This window comes from Ctenocephalides felis, unplaced genomic scaffold (genome assembly GCF_003426905.1).
Source record: "Ctenocephalides felis isolate EL2017-DRISC unplaced genomic scaffold, ASM342690v1 CF-g0.4_SCAFFOLD_03350, whole genome shotgun sequence".
Classification (NCBI taxonomy): domain Eukaryota; kingdom Metazoa; phylum Arthropoda; class Insecta; order Siphonaptera; family Pulicidae; genus Ctenocephalides; species Ctenocephalides felis.
This window is the reverse complement of record NW_020539504.1, coordinates 34,592-43,325: the sequence shown is the minus strand read 5'-3', so window position 1 is coordinate 43,325 and position 8,734 is coordinate 34,592. Positions and strand designations below refer to the sequence as shown.

Here is an 8,734-nt window from a genome sequence, read left to right as displayed (position 1 = left end):
AATTGGCGCCGTTTTTACATTTTTCATTATACATTCCTTGTGCCTTCTCTCGCTCAACTATTTCTTTCTGGAGCAGGCTTTCTGGAGGAGCATTGTCTCCAGGTTTGACCACTTTTCCAATATAAATTTAATGGCACATTTATTAATTTTGTTGGATTCGGTAAAGAGGAAGCTTTCTAGGGCTTCTCTTTCTTTTTTGATGCAAATCATTCTATCTGATAATAGACTGTTTTTGCTAGTTTCAGGGGTTACTTCTCTTTTTGCCTTCTCTTTCTCTTCATTTTTGGTTTCTGCTTTTTGAGCAGTAGCCTGTTTTGACAACGAGTTATCAGTTTTAGGTTTTGTTGTTTTTTGAGAATTCATATTTGTTTCCACGAGTACGGGAGAATATTAGTCGGCCCAGGTAGCGCTACCAATGCCTGGGTAATAAGCCTATTACTGCCGAGGTGTCGGCTGGTGCTCCGAGTTGGTCGCTCGTAGCTGTATTCCCTCACAGCCATTCACTCCTTCGGCGCGCGCCTTACCTTAAAGTTGAGAGTGTTTTTTTTATAGAGGATCCTCCTTCGTGACCCGGGCGATTAAGCCAAAGACCCCCGCTCTCCAGAGACATGACCTAGAGCTTGCGGTATGTGCCGCTTTTATGTGGGATCAAAGTTGTTCTCGCCCCACAACCTTCCTCCTTTACCCGGGCTTAGGACCGGCAGCAGTGCGCGAGGACATCTGCAGGCGGAGTTCTAGGAGCGACTCAGAAGGAAGTACTGTCGGGGGTATTATCATTACCGCCCTGGCCGTGGCGATAGTTTCTTTGCCCACCGCGGTAATTTCCGCGGCCGCCGCGTTTTGTTTACGCGACCGCCGAGGTTTTTTCCTCCATGATCTCCGCCCCAACTCGCATCGTCTGTGGACTAAAATAATAATTAATAATATTATAATAGCTGATTGCTATGTATTTATGTATTACTATAAAAATTTAACATTACCTTTTTGTAACTATACATTCTTACTTCTTTATCATTAAAAAAATCCAGGAAGTACGTCTCCACGTTTTCACTGTCTTCTTATAATACCCGTAGGAGAGATAATAAACGCTCCTCCTTTTCAAACTGCAATTTTATGGTGTCGAAGCATAAATTAATGCCCTTCATTCTGTAATCTATTATAAAAAAATGATAATGAAAAATCCCTAGAAATCAAAACACTAGAAAATATTTTCATTAAGAAGAGGTGCCGAATGAATCCATCTGAGCATATATTTCTTACGATTACAATAACGCATATGAAACATACATTTTAAAACTGAATTGTAAATTTAAAGTATAAACCTTTGAATATTTTTGAAAAAATAAATAAAAAAAAAATGAAAATTTTGAAACGTTTGAAACGTTTGAAATATAGATTTTTTCTATTTCTAAGTGTATATATATATATATATATATATATATATATATATATATATATATAAAGAAATATACCTTTGTTATTCTCCGACACCCCACACTACAAAACCGTGTGTCAAAAACCGTATGAAACATCTCCTAATTTCGTAGGTCTCGTTGATTCTGCACTCGAGCTATAATAATAAGAATGTTCTAATTATACACATGTCCTGAAGAATAAAAAGTGGATTTAAATTACTTACACAAGCCTATCTTCCCAATGGGACTCGGTGTGACAATCCGTTAATATTATAAGTATTTCTTCTTTAGGTATTTCACTTACTAGTGTGAAATTCCCTATAGCTCCCGCTATTTTATTTATGGATGCTAGAAAGATAAAAACTATAATAATAGAAAAGAAGAAATAGTTTTCAAATAAAAATATATCTTATATATTAGAATAATATATGACTTTGCTGTATGATTTACATTTGTTATATTTCATTCTATCATTCAACCGATGTCTGAACATATAATATAAGGATGAATATGAAATAAAAAGATTCATATTCAAGCGTAAATTTTATTTGGTCTATCTTGTATGTATGTATCTATAACCTGAAAAACGATTGTTAACAATTGCAAAAAGTAGGCTGAAATCGTTGTCGAACTAATATAAAACACAATATTATTACTTTATATTCATAATTATTTATTAATATTCATCACTGATTCAGTTAATAAGATAAATGTAAAAAATGTGCCAAATAAACACTGGCAGACCCTCGACTAATTTATCAAAAAAAAACACAACTTTCACTATGTTGACCGTTTGGGCATTCTTCGAGAGAACCTCTAATCACTTTTTTCAACTTTTCAATACAATAATTAATGAATATTCACTTTCTACAACTTTTTAATACAATAATTGATAAATATTTGCAATGATTTACACTATTTCAACATATCTTCGAACATATTTTGACACCGCAGATCAGGTCGGTTGGTATCAATGTACTATGACATATGTAAAAATACTTGATTGTAGGTTAAGGATTTTTATGTCAAACAAAGACAATGCAAAATAAATAAGATTTAATTAAATAAATTATTATATTTTAATCATTTTCATAAAAAAAAATCAGGTTTTAAATGTTGCCGATAGGCCACGCCCACGAAACTGTCAAATACCTGAGCTTGCCAGTTGTGAGTCTGTCATCGCTACTGTTTGGTGATACTTCTCTCTTCATGATGGTTTTAGTTTATAGTGTAATTGTTTGTTTCTAATCCGAGAATATATGAAATGAATAAACGTAAAAATTTTGCTGATTTGTCTAAGAGAAGTATGCAACAAATTGTAAAGCAAAAGGTTGATAATTTTCAAAAGTTTGTGAATCGAATCGCGAGAACAATACTGCTTTTTCTTCAACTAGTGGTGGTACAAGGGATACTAGTGGAGACGTAACCGAAGCAAGTTTAGTTTGTCAATTGAAAATCGGGTCTCGTAATGCATTATTCTTAAAAAGCTTTTTTAGAATTATTCTTAGTGACCTAGTAGTTAGGTAGCTGCATATGAATTATTATGGGTTTATGAATTAAAATAACCTACGCACAGCCATGTTCTATACTTAAACTCCAACGTACTGATAGATTATTCTTAATTACTATACTAGCGGAGTATAGTATTACAGCTATAAAGGAGTATACGAAACGGATAACTTATAACGGATGCCGACGGAGGGAATAGCCTTATAAAACAATATTACATCTGACCTTTGCTGGAACGGGTTCTCCTCTCCTGGCACAACACACACACCACTATACACAAAGCGGGTCCAGCGCCTGGCGCGTGCACCCACTGACCTCCTCAGAGGATGATACAATTCTTAATGCTGACTTTCAACCCCAGACTGGACCTTATATTGCAGGCACCCTAGTAGACGTAGGTGGGGGAGCCGAATTGCACCGAGGGTTATGCAACCCTTTTGACGAGAATACCAATTGTCGTAACAATATCACGATAAAATGCAGTTCTTTAATATAAGTGTTACAGTTTATCAAATTTTTAGATAATAGTAATTTCAATTTAATGTAGACAAAAGTGTGCCTAATAACCCTCGAAATAACTTTCGGTCTATGGCTGGCCGCTTACTTCTAGAGCCAGTAGCCGAGAAATGGCGTAGCTCTTTGCCCAAAATAAAGCTTCTCGCTCTACACTGGTCCATTCGTGTCCTATAGCACTCTCCGACACATGCTCAATATATAATTTTCTTGTTTTTGGCAGATAAAATCCACATCCTGGTGATAGTTCCTCCTGAAATATTGGATATTAGCTTGGGTATTGTGATATCTTTCAAAAGATATTATTTCAAATTAAGTTTATTTATTTATTTACCATGTTATCACCAGGTGTGTAAAAGTGTTCGGGAACCTATATTAATAGAAAAAAGAGATGATTTGCTTGTACATATGAAAGAGATGAGAACTTATTATGTGAACCAATAGTTTAGATACTCTTGAAATCTTTTGAATCGATAGCTATCAAATATTAATCATCACATTTAAATTATTTAATTTTCTAAAAATAATATCTAATTTATCTAGATATTGAAATCCACTCTGTGAGATAAATAATATAATAATGTTATTAATTACCTTAAAATAATCGTGTGCCTCATCTTCATCTTTTTTGCTCTGAAGCCTATAAGCATACTTCAGTACGGCTCCCCAAAGCTCGTGTTTTTTATGTCTTCCTTGGTAACTAATCGAATATGAATATGTATAAGCACATTAGAATAACTCTACATTAGAGAACATTATTGTTATTATATTATAGTATACCTTTTACTGGATACGCCATTGCAAGTGATTTGGTATGCTCCTCAGAGAATTCAGTAGAAATTTCTGAGTCACTGCACACATCTGCTACCAACTGCTTCAGATGGATTTTCTTCCACAATAAAAATCATGTCCTCGTTATTATCAAACACATTATTATCAAAAATAGTTGGCTCCGCTCGTAAGCCTGCATCCATATTCTTTTTATTATTAATGCACGCCACCTGTATTTTCTTCTTGTTCTCTTGTATACCAGAATTATCTTGGATCACTTCCCAAACAAAAACTTTGTTTGGAGGAACATCCAAGCGATCGTCCACCGTTACGGTCAACGAATTTAAGTGCTCAGTATCTTCTAAAATTCAATATTTCTTTTAAAAACAATTAAATTACATTTTATCAGAGAAGAAATGATGATACATACCGCTGATAGCTAGCACTTTCGCTTTTCCTCGACCGGCGTCATAATTTTCGGTTTTCTTCCATGATATTTCTGTAATGGCACCAACATACCTATCTTTCGGACATATACACTTCAAAGGCATGATGTCCGAAGTACCCGATTCAATCCACAACACTAATGCGTTCATGGTGATTCTTGCCATATTTTATAATTATATATAAAATATATATAAAAATATCTTGGGTAAAATCTTGAGAACAACGAAGAGCGAACGATAAACACGTGGAAATAATAAACACAAACACGATAGAGCTTAGGCCGCTAAACGATGAGTAATGCTTCGTTCGATCATTTTCGTCATATTTCGGTCTCACTTCGTAGTTAAGTTGTCTCTATTGGACTATCTCTATATGTTGAACGAGTACGTTAAATATAAAGTTTTCCACTGGTAATTTTTGTTATTTGAGCGTTTGATTTGTTATATATATATTAATTAATAAATAATTTAAACTCTAAAATGATACCAAGAAAATCACTTGATACAGTTGGATCTCGGCAGAGGCAAAAACGGCTAAGGCAAGCTTTTGATAAACGAAACGAGATAAATACTATTCAAATTGTTGAATCTATTCGTAATGATCCTCGTTGTAATAGAATTTCTACAAATTTTGAGAGAAATTAGCAGTTTTAAAAAATAAATATGTAGATGTATAAATTAATTATTTATATATTGATTATTACACCTTGATATGATTTTTTAAATATATTATTATTTTTATTAAGTACAAATCATTTCATTATATAACACATTAAACTAGTGAAATACCAGATGTCTAATATGAAAGAACATTTTGAATATTTTTAAAATGTTATTTTCAATTTCTTCTGTATTCATTACGACTATTTATGAAATGATGAATCCTCTTGATATTTTATAATTATTTATCGTAAAGCGGCTGCTATTTGATACCGAAACAATCGGGCATTTATTGCTTCAGCATTAACTTCATCTTCAACCGAAGACTCATATCAATGTTCAAACGAGAAACATTTTCGCTTCTCTGCAAACATTCAAAATTTTCTTTCATGTTCCAATTGTGTAAAACACAGCATGCTCTTATAAATTGGCAAATAAGTTAGATGTTTTTCATTTTTAAGTGATAGAGTTGCCTAAAATGTTGTTTTAATAACCCAAATGTTTGTTCAATAGTACTTCGAGCACTATTATGTTTTTTATTGAAAGTGTTGAGTCTGTGTGATAGAATTAATATTTCGAAATGGTGTCATTAAATTTGTTTTCAGCGGGTAGGCTGCGTCTCCTAATAAAATATATCGATCAAATTTTGGCATCATGCACTGAACCAGGAGATCCAATAAAAACATCACAAACAGCTTTCATCAGAAAAAATAATTTAGAACATGATTAGAAATTTTAGTATATGAAAAAAGTTACCGCACATTTATGGAACAGTATCCTTTTTGGTTTAAAAATGATCTTGAATCCTTTGCAGGTTTGTTTATACGTATGTGGCACCCATCGATTATTCCGATTACATTAGGAAATCCCTTTTGTGAAAATCTTTCAGCAATCAATAACTTTTCCTCACAATTTGGCCACTTTATAAATTCATAACTAATACAACTTAGAAGAAACTCTTCGAATTATTCTATGCAAAGAACTTAAAGTGATACTAAAACGATCACTGACATCTCTGTAGCTGGCACTTTCATGTCTCGCAAACCACAAAACAATCTGCACCTAAAATTATATTTAACTATAATTTTTTTTTGAACAACAACAAATTTATGTAAAGCACTTATTTTTCCATATATTCCATATGTATTTAAATTGTAGATTGCACTTGCTTCATATCGGTCAGATATTTGTTTACAAACATTTCTGCTCACTCTAACGTGTTCCATAAACTGTGCCTCATCATACAATGGAACCACTTTGTCTGCCAAAATAAGATTACCGTCTATAGCCACATTGAATAAATTATTGATTAATCATTAAACATATTTATGATAGTGTTGATTTATTAATAGTTAAAAATAATATTACAAGATAATTTATAAATTTTTTTAGTAACAGATAGCATTTTATTTACCAAGATAACCCTTATTTCTTTCAACTTCAACGAATTCCGATTTATACCGAACGCAGTCGAGTGAGCTCTGAGTTCGAAACGCGTTGCCAACTGCCATGAAAAAATCAGAATGTTTGGTCTAGTTTGAAACAGTTTCGAACTGTCGGAGAAGATTGGCTCGGATGGAACGAACCCATTAAAGCATGTGCCTATAAAATGGTGGAACAACGACAGTACCTCCATCATGTAACATATATTAATTATAAATTATAATCATACTCATGTTTTAGGCGTTTCCATATTTCTCTTTTTTTTTGTAGTGGCGAATATCAAATGAACTAACAAAATAACAAAATAGAAATGACCATTTTGGTCGTGCACAAACATTTTCGCCATTTTCATTTAATGAATGCTTACACATGAAGTTCGCCACTATCACCAACTTTACAGCGTCAAAAAAATAACTCAGTTCGGTATGAAGAACACTTCATGCTTGTTTTATTTTTCATATAGGTTATATTTTACCAACATGTTCCGCATTATTTCTTTCGCATTATTTCTTTAGTAATCGAAGTGTAATTGTTCGTTTTTAATCCGAGAATATATAAAAGAGTAAACGTAAAAATTTCGTTGATTTATCTAAGAGAAGGGAACAACAAATTTTAAATAAAAAGTTGATAATTTTGTAAAGTTTGTGAATGGAAACGCGATTCAGTACAATACTGATCCTTTTTCATCAACTATTGGTACCAGCTTGAAAAACTTTTGTTGCAATTGTTTTGTTGAATATGAATTATTAGGGTATTATGAAATAAAATAAAATAAGAAAATGTACGAAAAACGTAACCAGAAAAATTGTAACTATCTAGTGAATTATATTTAATTTAAATAATATTGTATCTTGTGTTTTCCTTTGGTAGAGTTTTGCATGGAAATCCATCACATAAAAGCATAACTCGGTTCCAGAAAATCGAAAAAATGGTTTGCGATTTGCCTTTTTTTATTAATTCATAATTATACTTACATGTGCCACTACTTGAGCTTCACGGATATTAAATAGTTTAGTTATATGTGCTACTATTTGAACATACATAATTTTATTTGTTTATGAGTTTCTTGTTGGACAAAAATTAATCTTAAAGATGATCCGCGCATCATTTCAAGTACAAAAAAACTATTGAAATTAAGTATTGTATTGTTGATGTAAAGTGTCGGTAGTTTTCTTAACCCCTTAACTTACAATTTAGATTGGAAAATGTCGGCCCAAAGTTGTTCAAGCTGGCGCGGCGTTGTGACTATTTTTCCTCATAGTGTTCGGATTATCACAAAAATAAAAATAATTTTGTGTTTTATAGTTTCGTATGAATAAATATTTTAAAATACTTGCGTTCACCATACCGGGCCATGCCCGAAATGCGTAATATTTGCTTCTTTCCTGAATATCGTACGCGGGCTATGCCCGTAATATTCACTTTTGGCCTAGCAATCTCTCACGGGCTCTGCTCGCCATTTTAAGTTAAGGGGTTAAATTGTGTTTTTTTTTAATTAAATATTGTTCTCTTTGAATATGTAAAATTTGTTCAAATGTATAGGATTTGGATAGAAATTTTAATTGCTGAATGCTAACAAAGCAAATTGGAAAATATTAAATAACAGGAGAAAAATAAGCAGTGTTATAATTGAAATAATATGATAATAATGAAAAAATTTGATGAAACAAAATATAATGAACTATTGAATTAAAGTAAAAACGCTGTTATTTTTATTACAGCAGTTATGAAAAGAATTTATAGATATAGATAAATAAGTATTATTGGAAGTGAAACAATTTAAATGTTTAGTCCTATTATTTCAATGCGAAACAAAGTCTTAATGTGATATAAAGCAAATGATGCATAGTTTTGCTTCTACATGAAATAACATGAGTCTAAAATATGTCATGAAAGGAGTCAAACTTGGCCCAGATAATAAATATGTACATAATACGAAACGTTCGTGAATAATACACGATATTTTCTGTACAATTT

At 32.3% G+C, this 8,734-nt stretch overlaps 1 long non-coding RNA gene across 1 annotated transcript; it reads right to left on the bottom strand.

Moving 5' to 3' along the window:
- Positions 1–3,602: 3,602 nt before the first annotated feature.
- Positions 3,603–4,304, bottom strand: LOC113382183. Its single transcript, XR_003367642.1, has 3 exons — positions 4,218–4,304; positions 4,032–4,137; positions 3,603–3,690 (listed from the first exon to the last, which is right to left on the bottom strand). It is a non-coding gene; the product is annotated as an uncharacterized LOC113382183 (long non-coding RNA).
- Between the last annotated feature and the right edge of the window lie 4,430 nt (positions 4,305–8,734).